At 41.9% G+C, this 22540-nt stretch overlaps 1 protein-coding gene across 1 annotated transcript in view; it reads left to right on the top strand.

The window, feature by feature from the left end:
- The first annotated feature begins 8271 nt into the window (after positions 1-8271).
- Positions 8272-22540, top strand: part of ATOSA (atos homolog A) — a 109658-nt gene continuing 95389 nt past the window's right edge. Inside the window, exon 1 of the mRNA XM_070623934.1 lies at positions 8272-8374. The gene's annotated coding sequence lies outside the window, so the exon portion shown is untranslated. The remainder of the gene's footprint in view (positions 8375-22540) is intronic.

The raw sequence follows: 22540 nt of genomic DNA on the forward strand, positions 1-22540 counted from the left end.
TAAGACTGAGTCACAGGAGGGAACACTTCTCTCCTTATTCTCATGTTTCATCCTTGACCCCTCAAATAGTAACTTCTATCCACACTTTGTCCCCTCAGGGAAGCCAGAAAGTGTTCCCAGCTCTGCCTTTGGGGGAGGAGTGACCGCTGGGACCCGGCAGATGGTGTAAAGGTTGTCCTGCTATCTCACTCTCTCTGGCTGAGACCTGCCTGCACATTCTCCTCTCTGATTTTTGTTCTCACGAAGAAAGCAGAGCTGGGTGGAGGCTCAGGGGCTCCCTTCTGGAGGCTGAGGTCTTCCTGGGCCTCCTCTCTGAGTCTGAGAGGGAGTGAGGGCAGAAAGGCCCTTTCCTGCAGAGGCAGGTCAAGTGTGCTCTCCGCACCCCAGGCAGAACTGAAGGCCCTACCAAGGCCACAGGTGCAAGCTGTGTTCTCAAGTCCAGCTTTATCATTAATAAAGAAGTGGTTTTACACCCACTAGACTCGTGCACCTATTTCTCAACTGATTCAAAACCAGAAGGGAGGAAGCATGTGACTGACCAGCATCCCTTAGATGTCAACGATGACTTGAGAAGAATTGCTTAGCAATGATGTCTACTCCCTTGCTTCTCAGTGCCCTCTGAAGAACAAGAATCTGTTCTATTTTCTTAGAGATCTTGCCCCCAACCCTTACCTCCATCTCTAGCCTTCACCTTTCACCTCCCCCATTTGAGCCTTAGGGATTGTCAAATATATTCCACAGGATGGAGAACACCTAACGTTGGAGATGAGGACCTAGTCACCTACAAGTTATATCCTGTTCCCCTCCCTTTCAGTGTCCCTCAGGCTCTGATTTGGGGCACACTGTGGATTACCAGTGTATGTGGAATGCTCTAAGGGCCCTCAACCCAAGATACACTTAAATCTATGTGGTTTCCCTGCATAGTTATCGATATTAAGAGAAAGAGTGGATCTTTTTTTTTTTTGAGGAAGATCAGCCCTGAACTAACATCTGCTGCCAATCCTCCTCTTTTTGCTGAGGAAGACTGGCCACGAGCTAACATCCACGCCCATCTTCCTCTACTTTATATGTGGGATGCCTACCACAGCATGGCTTGCCAAGCGGTGCCATGTCCACACCCGGGACCCGAACAGGCGAACCCCGGGCCACTGAAGCACAGCATGTGAACCTAACTAACCGCTGCGCCACCGGGCTGGCCCTGAACCATTTTTTAAATCCTTATTATCCTTTAGGAAGATCAACTGTGGGAATACTGTTATTTATTATTTATCAATGGGACCTTTCATAAGACTAAATATTTTTATCTTTCAAGCAAACATTTGATGGATTACTTTTAAAGAAAGACACATTTTTGTTTCTCATATTACAAGTGGGTTTAGAACAATAACTCTAGAATTCAATTACATTGTCAGAGTTATCTGGCACAAACTATTATTGCAAGGTCTCTTAAAAAGCAATGAAATGAAAAAATAACCATTGTTTTTATGATTGGAATGTTGGCTGGCTGGCTGTCATGGCAATATTCCAATTAGAATAATTATATTTCGTTTACATATTTTCCACTTACAATTCAGCTGGATTGACCCGTAATGAGAAAAGTCATGTCTCAGACTTTTGAGAACTCAGGCTTAGTAAAATCTCACCCCGTTCCACTCTAGAAATAGGCTTTAAAAATTAGTGAGAAAGCAGGGGCCGGCCCTGTGGTGGAGTGGTTGAGTTGGCACGCTCTGCTTCGGTGGCCCAGGGTTTCGCCAGTTTGGATCCTAGGCATGGACCTAGAACCACTCATCAAGCCATGCTGAGGCAGCGTCCTACATAGCAGAACTAAAAGGACCTACAACTAGAATATATAACTATGTACTGGGGGGCTTTGGGGAGAAGAAGAAGAAAAAAGAAGATTGGCAACAGATATTAGCTCAGGGCCAACCTTTTTTTTTTTTTAGGAAGATCAGTCAATCCTCCTCTTTTTGCTGAGGAAGACTGGCCCTGAGCTAACATCCGTGCCCCTCTTCCTCCACTTTATATGTGGGACGCCTACCACAGCATGGCTTGCCAAGTGGGGTGCCATGTCCGTACCAGGGATCTGAAATGGTGAACCCTGGGCCGCCGGAGCAGAACATGTGAACTTAACCGCTGCGCCACCAGCTGGCCCCAGGGCCAATCTTAAAAAAAAAAAAATAGTGATAAAGCAATTTCAATAGCCCTGTTTTGCAGCTTATCAAATTCTTAGCCATAAAGGCTACAGAATGAAGTTCATTTGCATGCCTTGAGGTAACATAATATTTAAATAGAAATCACTTATCTTTCTAAAGTATGTTGCTATAAGATATTGCTGTTAAATATTTTTAAGCAAAATTGTTCTTATATCTCATGCTTGGGGCAAATGTTTCAATATCTGCACTACTCTGAACACATATGGTTGAGTGACCATTCTGTTTGAAAATATTTGAGAAAGGGTGTTGCTCAATCACAAAAAACCATACGTGCTAACAAAAATCTGAGATTTCCTATGTCAGAGGGGTTCCTCTGGACCCCACCAATAACCCAGGATTCAAAATTTAGCATCTTCTGTTGCCTCCTTTCTTTTTCGTTCTCCCACATCTTGGTATTTCTAATTACTAGGAAACCTTCCTGTGTGACCTTCCCAATTCTTGTCTTCTTTTCATTCGGTCACAGCCTGGTCACCCTTCACTGGGACTTTTGCAAGAGCCTTGTAACCGCAGTGCAGTTCTCACACCCAGGCGAGAGGGGCCCCCGCCCTGGCCCTCTCTGGCTGTGTCCTTCTGCACAAAGCCAGGATACTGTGGACAGAGCTCAGGGACATGCCACTTGGAATCCAACTCCCCACTTCTAGACCGCTATTGGAACACTGTTGTTCGGATCCTGGGATTTCTTGTCCAAATAGTCCTGAGCCTACTTCCAGAACCTGTGCAGGCTTTTTCCTGGGGTCCATCTTCCCAGCAGTGAATGTTACTACCATTATGCGCACCTCTGGGCCTAAAGGGTGGTCTAGGGCTGGCTGTTTGAAGTGGGTGTGGATGTGCAGTTCGGACGTGGGAGGTAGGGTGTCTACTTACATATGAGAGAGGACTTCACAGAGCTGGATGGTGTCAGGGGAAGAAAAGGGGTGGGCTCTGGGGCAGGGCTGGGAGCCAGGGTCAGCTCTCTCTGTGATGCCACATTTTGATATGAGTTTCCGAGAACTTAAAATTCAAACCTCGCTCTCCAGATTGTTATGAAGGTGTATTGGTGAAGGTAGGAGGATAAAACATATTTTATTTAACAATTGGTCAGCTTTATTTACAACTTTTTTTTTCTGCTTTATCTCCCCAAACCCCCCCTGTACACAGTTGTATATCTTAGTTGCATGTCCTTCTAGTTGTGGGATGTGGGACGCCATCTCAATGTGGCCTTACGAGCAGTGCCATGTCTGCGCCCAGGATTCAAACCCTGGGCCGCCGCAGCGGAGCGCGTGAACTTAACCATCGGCCACAGAGCCGGCCCCTATTTACAACTTTTAAATACTTAGACATACAGTGTACGGGCCTCTGTCTATACTCTTGCCTGCGCCCACTAGCATTAGCGAAAGGCCTGCTACTTGGTCTCCCTACACCCGGAAGTTTTCAAGGTGAGCAACAGATCCTGCCACTCCTACGCTCATGGGGAGACATCAGTGGTATCTTAGGTTTTATCTCTAAGAATCTTTGGAGATGTGCTTTAAGGTTTTGCCCTCAATTATGCATTTTGTGTCATTTTCAAAGAGGTAGAAAAGAAAGCAGCTCGTTGAAACAACTAACTGCACAGGTGAGTCCATCAGCGTCCCCAGCCAATCAAGTTACTAAGGAGTCCAGAGTCCCATTTCTGCGAGCAGAGAGCGCTACATACTAGCACAGAGCAAGCAAATCCATCAACCGCCTATATTTGCATAAGCCTCCCTGTAGCTCGTTACCTCATTTGACCCTGACAACTTACTCCATAGGGCATCTAGGTACAATATCATTCCCGTTTGTAGATGAGAAAACAGGCTTGGAGAAGGTGAAGGAGTTAGTAAATTGCCTAAAATGATACAGCTAATAAATGGCAGAGTCTGCTAAGGCCTGATTCCAAATTCCTGCCTCTCAGGGATATGGGATCCAGACTTACTCCAAGACATACACATGGACTTTTTGTGTTTGGAAAAACTACCCTAGGAAAGTGCATTTCGCTTCCGGTTCTGGTTTGGCACTGACCAGTGTTTCTTGGGGAAGTCATCCAACAGAGGTAGGCCTCAGTTTCCATCATTGAGATAAAGGAGTTGAAATTGATCATCTCGAAGGTTTCTTCCAGCTCTGTGGTTCTTGTACAGTCTACACCCCAGATTGCTTTTCACATTCGTGAAAGCCACCCTGAAACCCAGGCAACACGGTTGTGTTATGTTAATGAGTCTTTATCAAATGGCCCCAGGTGTCCTCCATCCCCACAGGTTCATCAGATCATCTGGCACCAGTTTAATCAGAAGTTAAAAATGAACGCTGGGGACAAAATGGCAAACCAACAGTGCTTTTTTGTTGCTATTTCCCAACAGTTTTAGAGACAAGACCACAGGGCAGTGTTTTCCACAGTGTACCAGTTCCAAGGGATATTAACAGGATCTCCTTCAAAAGGGAGCTCTGTGGTCACTGGGTGAAACAACGTCAAACAGGTTTCTCTTGTGGAGATCCTTTAATACTTATATGGGTTATCAATTATTAAGCTCCAGGAGGAAGATTCCTCATCTCCAGGAACTGGTGCTCAGATCATAGTTTTGGAAAACTCCATTCGAAAGCGTTCGGAATCTATGAAGTGTTACCAGCACCTCAGAATTTATCCCCAAAGCAAAGTGTAGCTTTTGGTGACGGCTGTCTATACTAAATGTGATATAAGATGATCAAGCTATTTGTTTGCTTTCTAATAAGCACAAATGCAAGAATTTACCTGTCTACATTGGCAGTTCTCCAAATACTCCCCTAGGAGATGAGAAACTTAGTGCAATGCCCAGTCAAATCTGCCATGGTAATTGATGGGATGATGCTGGTGGTTTTAAAAGTTCCAAAAGTGATCCTTTGAAATTGAATTCTGACTAGATGTGATCCACAGAAGGAAATATTCTTATTATTTAATGGTCAGACTTCTCTCTTTTTTTTTTTTTTTGGAGGAAGATTAGCCCTGAGCTAACATCTGCTGCCAGTCCTCCTCTTTTTGCTGAGGAAGACTGGCCCCTAGCTAACATCCATGCCCATCTTCCTCTACTTTATATATGGGACGCCTGCCATAGCATGGCTTGCCAAGTGGTGCGTAGGTCCGTACCCAGGACCCAAACCGGCAAAACCTGGGCCACCAAAGCAGAACATGCAAACTTAACTGCTGTGTCACTGGGCCGGCCCCAGACTTCTCATTTTTTGAATCCAAGAACAGTTTCACTCATCTACATTTTTCATCAAACTTAACTCCTAATGACTTTCAGCTATTTTTGAAAGTCACTGTGGCAGATTTTATTTTCCAAAGATGCCCACAATAATCCCATCCCACATGCTCTTCTTACAAGAGATCTTGAGCCAGGTCATAAAAGTATCATGCACGTCTCTCTTGCTCTCTTGGGACACTCATTTTTCTTACCGTGCTGTGAGGCAGTCCAGACAAGCCTGTGTGGAAAGACCACAACGAGCGACCTTGTGTAGGTATGCCTAGCCATTAGCCCGCGTCAACTGCCAGACATGGATGACAATGTCTCCGTCTGATTCCATCCTTCAGCCCTTGGATCACCCCAGCCTTCTTCCCAGCTGAGGACCCAGAATCACAGAGCAGACGCAAGCTGTCCCCTCTCCGCTCCATCAGAATTCCTAGCTCACAGAATCCACAAGCAGAATAAAATAATTATTTTATGTCCCTAAGTTTCAGGGTGGTTTGTTAGGCAGTAATAGTAACTAAATAACCACCAAAGGAGAAAATTTGTTCTTGCCGAGGAAGTTCAAAAGAATGTGGCAGGGGCCAGCCCCGTGGCCGAGTGGTTAAGTTCGCGCGCTCTGCTGCAGGCGGCCCAGTGTTTCTTCGGTTCGAATCCTGGGCACGGACATGGCACTGCTCAGCGAGCCATGCTGAGGTGGCGTCCCACATGCCACAACTAGAAGGATCCACAACTAAGAATATACAACTATGTACCAGGGGGCTTTGGGGAGAAAAAGGAAAAAATAAAATCTTTAAAAAAAATAAAAAAGAATGTGCAAAAACATTTTATTTTATGAATCGTTATGATTTAAGATTTATAATCCTAGCTTCTTGGGCCTCTTTGTGTTGAAGATTTTTGGACTTGGTACCCAAATTGCTACCATTTTAGCATTTGAATGTCCCCAAATCATAGTTTAACGGAAAATTTCCAGCCATTTCAGAATCCTAAAACTCTCAACATGTCCAGCCCAATGTCTAGAAGCAGGGCCCACAAAATCAAATGCCTTCAGGGGCCTGACAGGTAAAAGAAATGAGTCAAGTAGAGACTTGGGGGCCTGACGGAAACTAGAAGGTTCCAACAAAATTATTGGTGTGTGGCTTCTCATAGAGGAAAGTGACCTGGTGCCAACTTGCCCTTTCTGAAACTTTAATGGAAGCCCTGTTGGCATATTGCAATCCTTGCCTCATGCCAGATTTCTTTTACAAGCTCTAAAGGACACTCGGAGCCCTGGGACATCCCCAGAATCTGAAATGTTTGAATGTTGAAACATGGATTCAAAGGTTAATCTCAAATTAAACTCACTGAACCTGAAAACTATGCTGATGCCACAGTGCACTCTTGATTAGAATCCCAGCAGAAAATTAGTCTGAGAACTAAAAATAGGTCATTTGCTCCATGGGATCCCATCAAGTTTCCAGGAATAAAATCCTTCTATCAATTCATAAATGTGGCACAGATTCTTGAGAATTCCAGGCTCTGTGGCTGACAGCTCGCCTCCCCCACCAACACTTCTGGTACGTATATTCATAGCAATCTGGGACCAAACAAGCAATTTCTTATTTGTTTAGTGTTTTTTAAGACACAATTTCAATTAATTGATTATTATTTTAATGATTGTCTTCTCTTCTAAACTGGAAGTCTCCTTGAAGGAGCCTTGGCCAGTCTTGTTTGCTGTTATATCTCCAGCACTCAGCGCAATGCCAAGTACCCAATAATGCTTAGTCAATAAATGAATGGTGTCCCATTCATTTAGTCAAAGCACATCTGTTAAACACCTACTATGTGTCAGGCATTGATCTTGGAAGTGGGGATCATGTTGTGAGCAATAAAGGCCCAACTCTGCCCTCATGGCACTTAGAATCTAGTGAGGGGAGGGGAATGGAGAAATACCCAAGTAAACAAACTCAGTAGTTTCAGGTAGTGCTAACGGCTGTGAAGAAAACAAAAGTGTCCTATACCTGAAGGGGGAGTCAGGAGAAAACCTTAGAAAGACTGTTACTCAATGCGCTAATGTATGATGAGGAGCCAGATATTTATGTCAAAGGAGAGAGAGCAGTACCAGTGGGATAAATGTTCCAGTAGCAGAAATAGCCAGTGCAAATGTCCTGAGGCAGAACATGTTTAGCTTATTTAAGGTATATGGTACATTGAGAACACACTGTAGCTGGAGCATAGGGAAAGACGGTCACATGGTAGGTGATAAAGTTGAGATGCTGGCAGGGTCAGAGCACGGAGGACCTTGTTAGCCATGATAGAGACTGATTCTAGGGCGTGCAAAGAGCAATCGGCAACAAGAGACAAGGAGCTGGTAGGCCCAGGCCTCTCCCCCAAGGACCTCAAATAACGTATAAATACACATACAACAGGAACAGAAAGTTCACTAGTTAACAGCTGCCGTCTTCCAGGTGCCAACTCTCACGCCAGGCCTCTGAACTCTGGGACACCTGGCCTCACTGCTGCCTTTCTTTGGGATCACCTGCCAGCAATACAGCGCCCCAGGGACTGGGCAGCAACTCATTAGCTCTAGAAATTTGGAGTTCTGAGTTCTTGTGGGACAGAGGTCAACCGGGTTTAACATCATTATCATTCTAACAATAAGAAACATCCTGAGCTGCTTCCCTGCAGGTCGGAGGAATCATTCTGCAGGATCTGGAACCAGGCCTTACAACAAAACTATTTGGGGTTAGCCGGGCTGTGACAGTCCAAGGGCCTCCTCCAGCAAGCCAGAGCTCCAGGCCGCCTCCACCTCTCCCTGGAGAACTGCCCTCGGGCTGCCCCTCCCACAGACTCTGCCCTCCTCCTATTTAAAGCAGCCACCTGGGTAGCAGCTACTATCTCCAGACTCCCAGATCCTCATCTTATCTTGTGTGGTGGGGGAGACTTCTGGCCCCTGTGGACAACACTTAGTAGGTATGTGTCTGGAGAAAGGGGGGAGTGGGAAGAGAGAAAAGATAGGAAGGGGTGCATGGGGGTACTGGGTGGGGGTGAAGGGGTAGAGGAGACTAGGCAAGATGAAGGGTTCAGATAGCTTTGTAAGCGGACCTGGAGGATTCGAGGGGTTTAGAACGGAAATTGGGTGCAATCTGGCACTTGTATGCATTTTATGTTAAAAGGTCAATGTGAAAAATAATCCATGCCTTGTTGTTTTGTAATCGGTAGCTTGGTCCTTTAAGAAAGGCAGCAGAATTCGAGATTTGGGGCAAAGTTCTGCAAATACGGGAAACATTTTATGTGAACTTCTCATTCAATAGTAACCACTCTGCTTACAGGCCAGTGATTTTGCAGTGATAGGTGACCAGCAAGAGCCACACAGGTTAATAAATACTGGGAAAGGGGTTTCACACCAGTTACCATGCCAAATGTGAAATTTCAAAATAATCCATCCTGGGATTTGGGAGCTAAAAGGGAATCCAGACATCCTCTGATCTAGAGGAGGCAGAGCTGGCCCACTTGCTGAGATGTGTTTTGTTTGGTCTGCACAGTGACCATCTTTTTTTTTTTTTTTTTTTAATGTGAGGGCTTTCGGGCAGGGCATGCTATCCCCATTGGCCCAGTCCCCACCACTCCCTAAGGCTCACCTCACCTCAGCCAGCTTCACAGAATCCTGTTACCTGGTTGGGTCCTGGAGGCATTTGAGCTTGTGACCTCTGATCAACTAAGAAACCCTATTATACCAGGGAGGAAGGGAGAAGACTCCCATAATGTTTTGGTGTTTTGTTTTTTTCTCCCCAAATCCCCCCAGTACATAGTTGCATATTTTTAGCTGTGGATCCTCCTAGTTGTGGCATATGGGACGCCGCCTCAATATGGCCTGATGTGCGGTGCCATGTCCGCGCCCAGGATCCGAACCACTGAAACCCTGGGCCGCCGAAGCGGAGCTCGTGAACTTAACCACTTGGCCATGGGGCCGGCCCCCCATAATATGTTAATGAAGCAGTTAGCCATCTGTGAACAATTGGATAATATTGGGGTGAGTAACCTAAGGGTTAAAGCAAAAGGCTTGAGGAGAATTTGGTCAGCCCAACTGGAATAGAAAAAAATATATATGCAATTTTAAATTGGTCCTATATTAATTCTTTCCTAAAGGAGTTTAACAGAAACTCTCTCTTTAGTTCCAACAATTTTGTGAGGTAGATTTTTACAAATATAGCTATTCCCACTTTACAGATTGAGAAACAGAGACCGAGTGCCTTGATTTAACCCCTGTACCTTGATTCAAAAATTCTCCCAAAGCGGCGCTCTATTATAAAGCAGTCTGATAGACACACTTTATAAATCCTGCAAGCAGGAAAGCTTGTGCCCTCCATTTTAGTAACAATGATCCCATCAAGGGTTTTAGTTCACTAGGAATCCTAGAATTAACTATCAGCAAATTATAAAGGTAATAAGGACCTCTCTTTTCCTCTTTCTTCCTCCCTCTCTTTACAGCCCAGAAATTTATTTTTTTCCTTTTTCTCAATGGCTCTCTGTTCCAAAACAAGAAAATCTATTGCTAGTTTTTTCTTAGTTCTTTACAATTGTGGAGTGGACTGGTTAGATTCGTTTGCTGTTGACACTTGAGCAGGAATGCATTTTCATGTTTGTGTTACTCTGGTCCATTTATTTGCATTTGAAGACTTTATTGCAAATAAAAGGATTTGCTCTCAGTTTAAAGGATTAAGACTCAGGTGAGTTTATTTTGGGTGGGGAATGGGAATCAGGAAGCGCCTTTACCAAGGCTAGATCTGAAAGTACTTGATTCACCTTTTGGAACCTGAAAGAATGTGCCCCTCCTTTCTTCCCTCCCTTTTCTTAGGATGTTTTTATGCAAAAGTTTAAATTTTTATGTAGTCAAATGCATTTGTCTTTTCTTTAATTGCATCTGGATTTTGAATCAGTTAGAAATTCTTGGGGCCAGCCTGGTGGCGCAGCAGTTAAGTTCGAATGTTCCATTTGGGCAGCCTGGGGTTCGCTGGTTCGGATCCTGGGTGCGGACCTACACGCTGCTTGTCAAGCCACGCTGTGTCAGGTGTCCCACATATAAAGTAGAAGAAGATGGGCATGGATGTTAGCTCAGGGCCAGCCTTCCTCAGCAAAAAGAGGAGGATTGGTGGCAGATGTTAGCTCAGGGCTAATCCTCCTAAAAAAAAAAAAAAAAAAAAGAAATTCTTTCCCTATATCCACATTATAGAGGAATTCACCTGTGTTTTCTTCTAGTATTACTATGGTTTCATTTTTTACATTTAGATTCCTGATTCCCTTAAAGTTTCTTCTTGTGTGTGGCATGAAGAAAGGATCTAATTCATCTTTTTCTAAATGACTATCCAGCTGTATTGAGATATCAAAAGTCCGTTTTTTGCCCCAGTGATTTGAAAAATCACCTTCATCATATACTATATTTCCATATGTACTTGGGACTATTCTGGATCTTCCATTCTAGTCCAGTGGTCACTCTAATTCAGGTGCCAGCACCACATTGTTTTAAGAATAGAGGCTTTTTTGTGTTTTAATTGTCTGGTAGGACTAGTCCTTTCTCTCCCAGCTATTGTTGTGTGTTTACTTTTGTACATGAACTCTAGTATCAACCTGTCTAGCTCCAGGAAAAAAAAAAAAGCTTGTTAGTAATTTTATTGGGATCATGTTAAATTTATAAGTTAACTTAGAACTGATATTTTGATGACGATTAGATGTTCTAACCACAAGCAAGGGATATCTTTCCTTTTGTTAAACAAAGATATGTTTGAGGTAAGTATATTAAAAAATTGAAACAGAGATTACTTCCATGAGAGACATTAAAAAACAAGTTGGGGCTGGCGCCGTGGTGTAGTGGTTAAATTCTGCGTGCTCTGCTTCAGTGGCCTGGGTTCGCGGGTTTGGATCCCTGGTGTGGACCCACACCACTCATCAGCCATGCTGTAGCAGCAACCCACATATAAAGTGAAGGAAGATTGGCACAGATGTCAGCTCAAAGCTAATCTTCATCAAGCAAGAAAAAAAACACAAAAACCCAGGAAGTCTATCTTGGTTTTTTTCCAATAAAATAATGCAGTGATTTTAAAACCATAGTAATACAGTGCTCAATTATCTTTTGTTGTGTTCAGGAATTGTAAGCAAGTTGGTCTGCAGAGTTCCAGTTTGCTAGATATCACTTCTTTGATTATGCTCTGGGTAAATCTGAGGGGTAGTTGCTTCTAGGTATAAATAATAAATAAATAATAAGCCTAATCACTCTAAGGCCTTTTTAAAAGGGTCTTGGATCCCTTTTAGAGTCTGAAAGCTATGGATTCCCTTTCTCCCAAAATACCTAAGCTCACAGCATTTTTTATATGGGAGGAGAGGGCAGACTCCCTGAAGCATCCTTGAAAGCACTTGATATTGTCAGTCTTCTAAATCTTAGCCTTTTAGGGTGGAAATAGTGTTCTCTCATTGTTCTTTTAATTTGCATTTCCCCATGAGTCATCTAAAGTCCTGCTGAGCTTTATTTCACATGTTTATTGCCCATTTTGATGTCTTCTTTTTCTGAGTGCCTGCTCAAGTCTTTTGCACAATTTTTTTATTGGATTGGTTGTCTTTTTCTTATTGATTTGTAAGAGTCTTTTTTTTTTTTAATGATGGTTCTGAATCCTTTATCAGATGTATGTATTACAAATATCTTCTTCAAGTCTGTAACCTGCAAACAAATGTATTTATAAGCAAATGGAATTTCATGTTCTTAAAGATTAAAAGAAGACTAAGGAAAAAAATCTGAAGCATATTTCATCATGTTTTTATGAACAAAAGAAGTGAGTCATATTCTCAGATCAGTTTTCTAAAAAGGTATTAACTTAGTTCAGTTCAACTAGCCATTTGTGGAGCATCTGTTAATACCCTCTAGGGATCCCAAGGTGTCTAAAATAGTCTCTTCCCATGAGGTGTTACTGTTGAGCAGGAAAGGCAAGCAAGTCAACCAAGACGGCCCCAGGATGTGAAAAGGCATGAATAATGTGCGCTAGGAGTTTGCATGAAGGAGAAATGAATTTGACCTGAGAGGAGGCAGTACTGGAAAAGGGTGAGTCTTGAAGATGGAGCAGGAGTTTTCCATGGTTGGGTGGGCTTTGCAAGGAAAGGAAAGATAACATAAGGAGCAAATGTCCAGAGGAAGGAAGGGGCCAAGGACCAAGGAGCAGCAGGGGTCAGGGTGGTCAGAATGTAGAGTGGGGGAGAGGAGGAATGACTAGCCATAAAGCAGACCAAGTTAGCCAAGCAAAGATGTGGAGAAGCTTGTCAGTAACTCTCAGAATTTAGCATTTTATCCTGTATGCTGGCAAGCCACCTAAGGATTTGGAAAGCATGGAATAAGATCAGGTCCGAATAGATTAGATAGATTAGAACAGGAGTTTTCATCTTTTCCGGACTTTAACCCCTTTGGAAGTCTGAATCCTAAAAAAGCCTATAAATTCTTAATAATAATTTTAAATGTATAAATTAAAATACATGGTAATTAAAAGGAATCCAGTAATGATGAAAATACAAAATATTAATTATGATACGTGCTCTGTTATTAGCACATTGGAAAAATCTAGTGGTCGGTCTAATAATTATAATTTCAAAGTAATAATGAGTATAAATAATGTCTTGAGATGTGTTTCAACTGTTATGTGATATGAAAATATCTGTAGTTTCTGTTGATGATGGTCATGGGTTCTGCTAAAACAATGATTTGTTATTTACATTCATAATCAAAGGAAATACTAAATTTCATCGAGATGTTAGTGAAGATAAAAACGTATGTTTCTCACCAAGGTCACAGACCCTGTGAATTCTATTGTGTATCCCAGATTAAGGTTCCCTGTGATTAGAAAGATACCCTGGCTGATAGAATAAACTAGAAGAGGGGATAAGCTGGAGGCAGGGAGGCCATTTCAATGGTTCAGATAAGCCTGAATGGAGGCTGTGGAAGTAGGGTGGAGGGCAGTGTCTGGTGTTTGGAAATAGAATTGTGTGTGTGTTGGGAGTAGGTGGGGAAATGGTTGGGGAAGTGGGAGAGAGGAATGAGTAGGAGAGTTCACTGAGGTTCTGAGTTAGGTAAGAGGGATGATGGCCATCCAAGCCCCACTGGCTCTTACCTGGATCACAGTAATAGCTTACTAACCAACTAGCAGTGTCTGTCCTTGCCACACTGTAGGGCAATTTCAACAGAGCAGTCAGAGTGGGCTTTTTAAAACTAAGTAAAATTACATAATGTCTCTGCTCAGAGCCCTGCAATGGCCAAAGTCCTTACAATAGTCCTTAAGACCCATGTGATCTGGACCTCCATCCTTTCTCTCACCTTATCTCCTACTGTCTCCGTCCCCTCCCCCACCACCACCCTCACCCTCTCTTCACTGTGTTCCAGCCACAGTTGTTCTTCTCAAACATACAAGGAAATGTTCCTGCCTTGGGTCTTTGCACTGACTCTTCCCTCAATCTGGAGCAGTCTTCCTGTAGATAGGCATGTGCTAACTCCCTGAACTCCTTCGAGTGTTCAAAACTCTTCAAGTTTTTGCTCCCTTAACCTCCTTCGAAGCACAACAATAAGGCCTAGTCTGTCAACAAGTCCTACCTACTCTGCTCCATTTTTTTTCTCCCTTTTATATACCGTATCACTTATTCAATTTGTCGTCTATCACCTCTCACTAGAATGTAAGCCCCATGAGGACAGGGATCTTTGTTTTGGTCACTGTGGTATCTTTTTTTAGGAGTAGATCTTTGACTAACTTTTCTATTTCTTAGATGATGATTGGTCTAGTTGGATTCTCTACTTATTCTTGACTCCACTTTATGGTTTGTGTTTGCCATAAGATTATCCACTTCATATTAATTTTCAAATTTGTTTGTATAAAATGAATATAAATAAAATTTTGTGGTAGCTGAATTTTCTTCTGTAGCTGTAGTTACATCGTCTCTCTAATTTTTAATGTTGTCTGTCCTCTGCTTAGAGAGCTGCAGACATTTAAACAGGAACCTACTGAATTGAAGACAAAAAGAGAATTTCCATAGTGATACTACAGCAACCAGACTGAGTCTCATACAGCAATTAGAAGTTCAGGGATTTGGGTATCTTGGAAGGAAGGCCCAAAAAAATCTGATTGGTAGAATACAAGTAAGAGCATTTCAGTCCCTTGATGCTCCAAGTAAAATAATAGCTAGAGAGTCTGAGAAGCTCTGAAGAGCTTTACAGTGTTTCCCCACCTCTCTACTCTCCCTGGACCATCTTATCTCCACTGCGAAAGACACTCACTCTTACTTTTAGTTGGTCTAAGAAATATAGCATTAAAATTTTTTGCTTGACTCTTGAGTTACCAGCAGGATACATCAATGTCAATTCCTTGACATTTCAATTTCACCAAGCACCAGATTCTATCTTCTCCATTTTTCTTCAATCTAGTTTAATGAATCACCTATATCTTTATTTTCAGCCTTGTTATCTTGGGCAATCCATGTCATTAATTTTCAGTTTATCTTTTACTTGGGACTAAGAAAAATGTGCAGCCTTTTTACTCCAGGACTCACTTTCACTTATAGGTAGCACATTACCATTGTTGCAAAATGCTGGCATATAAATGTCATCACTTTATTCTCTTCTCCTGTTGATTTCTGCAAGCCTCATCTTGTTCCTCTGCTTCTGGCTCTACTCAGGGGCCTTGCTCTGGTTAATAGTTTATAGTTTGGCTAACCCTGTTTTCTTTTGTTTGCTTTGTTTCAGATGTGGTAAATCTTAGAAAGTGCTGAACGAAACTTTATTCTGACAAAAAAAATAGATATCCTTAATTAAAGTGTTAACACATGAGTTTTAATCCTATACTCTTGTCAATGTAATATATTTGGAAAACCATGAATTTTTTTTTTTTTTAAAGATTTTTTAAATTTGTTTTCCCCAAAGCCCCCCAGTACATAGTTGTGTATTCTTCGTTGTGGGTCCTTCTAGTTGTGGCATGTGGGACGCTGCCTCAGCGTGGTTTGATGAGCAGTGCCATGTCTGCACCCAGGATTCGAACCAATGAAACACTGGGCCGCCTGCAGCGGAGCATGCGAACTTAACCACTCGGCCATGGGGCCAGCCCCAGAAAACCATGAATATTTAAAACAAAAGAAAAAAAGTGTAGATCACAAGCTTCTGAGCTGTATTAAGTTTAGGTTTGTCCATATAGTACATATTGAGACCCAAGTAGTCTAAATATTCCAGGCTAGACCACAGCACCCTACAGGCCAGAGTCATGTCAGTCTTGTTCCCTACTAAAGTCCTAAGGCTAGTACACGTCTGGCACATGGTAAGTAATCAGTACATATTGTTGATTAAATAATTAATTGACATATGTAGGGAATCTAATTCATTAGTGTATCTATCTTAACATTTCCACTCATGATTTGAAAGCGGTATAAAATTGTGTTGCTTTCAAGTTTCAAGTATCAGAGATGTTCAGGTTGGCTTTGCTACGGGGTTTTTGGGAAGGATTCATGGAGCCGTAAAAGGAAGACAGAAAAATCTCAGCAGGTGTACAGCTAGGCTGCCCAGAAAAATGGACCATCGTCCCCATCATTTGGACTGGCAGCCCTGCAGCAGCCTAATCGCAGCTCTTGGCTTAAGAGCGCTTAATGCTCTTTCAGAATTGGGTGTCTGTTGTTCCTTTGTCCATTGCTCACCGTTACAGAGGCCCCTGTGTCTGCTCCAGCTGCTCCTAACTCTGTGTATCTGAAGCACATCACTACTCTCCCCCCACCGCCATCATAAAGAATATGATTAGCCAGTCACTAACCAATAGAATGTACTCCTGCTGGGCTCAGTTCTCTAGCACTGAGCCACTTCACAGGCCACTTGCCAGCCTATAGAGGCTTGCCTTCAGGTCAGAATGATCACTAGTTCCATCTCTCATGGCCCAGGGAGTAGGATCACATGGCAAAAAGGGGTCTACGAATGAGACAGGTACCCCGAGGCTCCTTGCATGGCCTAGTACTACCTTACAGTTAAAAGCAATCATCAGGTTCTGTCCTGTATCAATATCTAACAATCCAAACAGCTCACTGGTTTTATTTTCTATTCATGTTGCCACATCATCTGCGTGGATTTCATTTGCTAGACAAGCCATCAATACCCAGTCATGTTTCCTAGAATCATGGTGTATCCTGATGAAGAGACAGAAATGAGCCATGATTTATTGAGAGAGAAATGTCATGTATATAGCACACTGAGAGAAATTCAATACATAGGCACTTATGAATAAGAGCTGAGGAGGTTTTTCTCTTTTAATTTTTCTTATGTGATGGTCCTATCAATCAGAAAACATTTCTGAAGTACATTACTCTCAGAGAAACAATTTCTGCAAAATCTCTGCATGTTGGATTTTGCTGGTACACTTCATGAGATCATGGATAATGGTCTTTCTGGGATATAGTACAAAGGAGGCTGAATTCCCAAAATATGTGCTCGGGGTAAATCTATCAACTCTTCTCAGAATTATGCCACACCGACCTGGTGTGAAGTAGTGACCTGATTCAAAGCAACGGCACTGGGAATTTCCCAATTGTGGGTTATTTTCTGGATATAAAGGGAGTTCAGTTGGGCCCAGGCTACCGCTGTCCATTTGTAAAAAAGAGTTTCAAAATTATTCCTTCTCTTATGGCTGACATGATTGCCAACGAAAAGAGTATTTCTTAGTCCTTAGCTTATTTGACTTCTCTGCAACAGCTGACATTGCTGAGCACCTCTCCTTCTTGTATCCATGATACCTTCATCGACACCCCTGGAGTAGCCACCAGTTGTATGCTGATGGTTCTGAGTAACATATATCCAGATGAGACCTCATCCCCAAGCTCCAGAGCAGAATCTTTCTCTCTCTTCAGAATGTCTGTCTAGATGCTTATATGGTTTTCAAATTTAATGTGTCTAAAACTGATTCCCTGTTCCCCACCCCTACCCCAGCCCTCAGTGGCCCATTTGATCTTTCTCTTGTATTTCCTATCTAAAAGTACATGGTGTTCCACCAACTATTCTGAGCCAGGGTGGAGGGGAGGGTTGAGGCAGACAAGTTGCCCTCTCTCTTTGCCTCCAGCCAGTCACCATGCAAATTCTACCTCCTAACTCTCTCTCCAGTCTTTTTCCATTCCTACTGCCGTTGCCTTAGCTCAGGTCTGCATACCCTTGGGGTTGGACCACTGAAATAGCTTCTTTGCCACCACCACCTCCACCATCCTCTTGCCATCTCCATCTTCTGCTTTGTTGGTAAAGCCATCTTTCTGAAATAATCTATTAAAATCCTTTATAGTTTTCTGTCATCTGCAAGATAAAATCCAAATTCACTACTATGACTGTATTGGTTTGCTGTGGCTGCAATAATGCTGCCTAACAAACACTCTAAAACTTAGTGGCTTAAAACTACAATTTCTACTCATGGCTGTATGCGTTGGCTGTGGTTCTGCTAATCAAAGCTGGGTTGAATTGTGAGTCAGCTGAGGCAGCTAAGGTTCATTCGGCTTCTCTCATCTTCCAGGGACCAGCAGGTTAGCCCAGCCATCTTTTTTACATGGTAATGGCAGAGGCGTTATAGAGCAAACAGCCTAGACCTCTTAAGGTCTAGCTCAAAACTGTCACTTCAGCATCATTCTGTTCATTAAAGCAAGTCACGTGGCTAAACCAGGAGCTGAGAAATGTATTCTGACCTATTACTGGTAAAGACTGCAAGTTACATGGGAAAGGCATGGATTTGGGGAGGGATGAAGAACTGGGGCCATTGGCAGACAAACAAACAACCAACCAAACAAAAAACCCCACAACTCTGTCTAACGTTGTACCTAGCATTTATATTTAACTTCCTTAAATCTGACCTAATAAGGCATCGTGAACAGAATATGTTCTATCATGCCTCAGTGATGTGCTGTTTCATCTGTTAGGAAAAACTTCCCTCATCTCCAACCCACCCAGTTTTCCCTATCTGATTACTTCCTCTTCATTCTTTAAAACGTAGCCAATATGTTCTCTTTTCCTTCTTTAGCAACCCCTTTGCCTAGAGGGAAGTAACTTTCCCTTCTTTGTGCCACCTGTTTTCCTTATGCATGAATTTTTTTGTTGTTGTCAAACTAAATGGCAGTTATTTATTTACATGGCAATCTTCTTTTAGATTAATAAACTTTTTGAGGGTAAGTACTTGCTTTTCTGGTCTTTGTCTCTCTGGGGCCCAGCAAAGTATTTGGCATACAAAGTTCAATGAATGCTGAATTGAATTAAACTTATGTTAGACAGAAATGACATTTTGGAAATGAAGACCAATTACATTGAGTTGCAAGTACAGAATTTTGCCTGTGCAATTTGGAATAAGACAGCAGCTAATGTTCCATTCTCTCTGAAGCATGGCGGTATGAAATGATTGAGATATACACAGAGGCCAATAAAGGAATCACTTCTAGAATTCTCTTTATGCTGTATTGAGCTTTTGGATTCTGATAGAAGCAGCAGAAATTTGATTAAAAATATATTACAGATTACTCTATCATGTTCTATCTAGTACATGTGAAGAATTTGTTTTCAATTATGAGTTTTCCCATTTGTGAAAAGGACTTGGGAATTTTCTGCATTATTTTTGTGTAGTTTTGTACAAACCGTTTTTTCTTTCGTGAAAAGCTAAGATAACAACATGATAACCTAAGAAAAGATTCTTTCAAATGTTTTTGAAGGATAAGACTCTACTTAAAATTTTTTTCTGAAAATATCTGATTATTTAATTTATCATGTACATTTTGAAATCGAGATCACTGCCATTGTTTATATCTACTTTTCAAGTCAAATTTTATGGATTTCCTTTTTTAACCCTGGAAAGCACTATTGTAGAATTCTCATTAGGATGCAATAAACTGATATGTTCTGATGAAAAGACTTAAAGGATCAGTAACTTGCCTTCGACTTAATGTCTTTACTAAATCAGGAAGAGTTGAACTGTTTAGTGAAGTCCACCCATCTCTGCTTCTGAAAATAGCTCACACTGTTTGGGGTAAGGTAGTTAGTTCTCTGTGTGATCCTCTAACAGGCATGAAGAGAAAAATAACTTCTAGGAAAACCCTACTGCATTTAATGTGTGTGTTTTGAAGGATCATTCACCACTGTGCCTATTTCTAAGGTGTGCTCTCATCACCTTGTGATGCCTTCAAGTTTCGTTAGAATGCATGGAGCTCTTGATAGGATTAGGGCAAGCAGCAAGTTCCCTTAGCCCAAAATTTGCACTGCTAGAAGGTATCACTTGGTTGAGGAGCAGAGCTGATTTTCAAATGTCTTTTTTTTTTTTTTGAGGAAGATCAGCCCTGAGCTAACATCTGCTGCCAATCCTCTGCTTTTTGCTGCGGAAGACTGGCCCTGAGCTAACATCTGTGCCCATCTTCCTCTACTTTATATGGGGGACACCTGCCACAGCATGACTTGCCAAGCGGTGCCGTGTCTGCACCCAGGATCCGAACCAGCGAACCCTTGGCCGCCTTAGCGGAACGTGCGCACTTAACCACTGTGCCACCAGGCCAGCCCCTTAAATGTTTTTGTGTTGCTGCTGCTAAGCCACTAAGTCCTAGAGCAGTCTTGTCTAATAGAAATATGATGTGAGCTACATATGTAACTGTACATTTCCCAGTAGCCATGTTAAAAACTTTTAAAAAGAAACCCAATATATTTACAATAGGACCATTTCAACATGAAATCAATATTTTAAAAGTATTGAGAGATTTTACATTCTTTTTTCATTGAAATCTGATGTATATTTTACACACAGCACATTTCAAGGTGGACACTAAATTCTCATTAGAAATAACTGATCTGTATTTAGATTTTCTAAAAGTTGCACTTGGAAGAATTAGATTTGCATATCCAAGTTGTTCTAAACATACTTAAGTTTTCTAATAATGGAATCAAGAACCAGTCATTAAATTTATATTTAAATTAAAATTAGAAATTGAGTTTCTCAGTTTCACTGGTCACATTTCAAGTGCTTGGCCGCCACCTGTGACTTGTGGCTGCTGCATCGGCTGGAGCAGTTCTAGAGAATAGTGATGGCCTCAGGTCTCCGGGAATCTTTGTACCCAGGCCGGTGCCACTGAACACAAGAAATACAGAGGAACGTGAGGTCACAGTTCATCTCTGCCCTTAAAAGATAAAATGAATATGTGGTTTTAAGATCATAAATAAAATATACATTCAGAGAAAAGACAGATGAGCGTGTGTGTGAGTCTGGATGCTGGAAGGCGTTGTGAGGTAAGACTTTCAGCCTTGAGAGTCCAGAAGGGCTTAGATGGGAAGTGGGGAGGGATGCTATGTGGGGGGAATGGCAAAAGCACAGTGGGAGGAAGGTGCAGGGTTTGAATGGAAAACCAAACTAAATGTGGCGAATACCAGGGAGTGGTTAGGAACTTATGCTCCAAAGTCATGCTCCTTGGGTGTGAATCTGGGCTCTGCAACTTCCTAATTGCTTGACTTTGGGCTTGTAATTTAACTTCCCTTTTCCTGTTTGTTTGGTTATAAAATAGGATGATAATACTTCATAGGGATGTTGTGAGGATTAAATAACTAATACCCATAGAGCACTCAGAACAGTGCTTACTGCTGAAGTGCTTAAGCAATGTTAGCTGCTGTTATTAACTGTGCCTGTTCGCCCTTTGGAGTTTACATATAACAAACCAGAGCTGTTCTGTTTAGAACTGGGATCTCCAAGCATTGACTCTAAATTTATATAAACAAATTTACATTCTAAATGTACCACCATTCTCAACGTTTCTTTCTGAGCCTCAATTTCCCGATTTGAAATTTGGGGAATAATTTAACCTACTTCATAATGTCGTGATGGAAATTAATCCCATTTACAAAGCAGCCTCCTTCCATTTATTAACTGTAGTCTTGGAAAAGTTACTCACGTCCCTGAGACTCAGTTTCCTATTCCACAAGATAAGAGGGTGATATTAGGATCAAATGTATAATAGGTCTGAAGTGCTGAGCACACTGTCATAAAAATCAGCATTTATTATTAATTTTTGAAAAGATCTTAAGTCTTGATGGCTCAGAGACCTCCCCCAGCTCAGCAAACCTTCAGATTAAAGGTTTCCATGGCTTGAAGTTTAGAGGCTTTTTATTTCTAAGTACATACTACAGTCACTTCTGCAGGCAGGAACCAGAAAGAATCATTTTTCACTTCCTTATACCTGTGGTTACAGAAGGTAGACAAACAGGAGCCTCAAAAAAGGACAAACCAGCCAACCACTTGAAGGGAAGGTGGAGGGTTGTGTACGTGAAACAATACCTTAGCAACGACTCCATGATCTTTCTCCCTTAGAAAGAAATGAACCGCAATGAATTAAGTGAATAATCAGAAATGATTTAGCTATGGGAAAGATTGCCTTTCATCTTGTTGCTTCAAGAACTAAAAGTACACAGCTTGATACTTTTTACTTACTATGCAGGACTAGATTTGTCTATATATTTTAATTAATTCTACTGTTCTTTATTTCCACAATACTTTATGATGAAACAGATCTACCAATTACCATATTTAAAATAGTGTATTTTCTTTTTTTTAGTATATGCTTTTTATTTGTTTTTATTTATTTATTATTTGAGGAAGATTAGCCCTGAGCTAACATCTGCCGCCAATCCACCTCTTTTTTTTTTTTTTTTTTTTTTGCTGAGGAAGACTGGCCCTGAGCTAACATCTGTGCCCATCTTCCTCCACTTTATATGTGGGACGCCCGCCACAGCACAGCCTGACAAGTTGTGCATAGGTCCACAGCCGGGATCCAAACTGGCAAACCCTGGGTTGCCAAAGCAGAACATGTGAACTTAACCTCTGTGCCACAAGGCCGGCCCCTAAAATAGTGTATTTTCATTTGATGATCCTCAACCACTTATTCATGATCATTTTTAGCTATGGGTCATAAAGTTCTTTTGTGACACTTGAGAGATTTTCTTCACATTTGCAACCAATTTACTGTACTTTTACAGAATTAAAGATCGCTATGTTTTGGTGACCATTCGGAACCTGGAACTTTTAGAAAACTTGCAATCTCAGCAACGCAACTTAAAGTCCAAGAAAAAATCATGGCAATATTTTTTGCTAG

This window comes from Equus przewalskii, chromosome 1, assembly GCF_037783145.1.
Source record: "Equus przewalskii isolate Varuska chromosome 1, EquPr2, whole genome shotgun sequence".
In the NCBI taxonomy this organism is placed as follows: domain Eukaryota; kingdom Metazoa; phylum Chordata; class Mammalia; order Perissodactyla; family Equidae; genus Equus; species Equus przewalskii.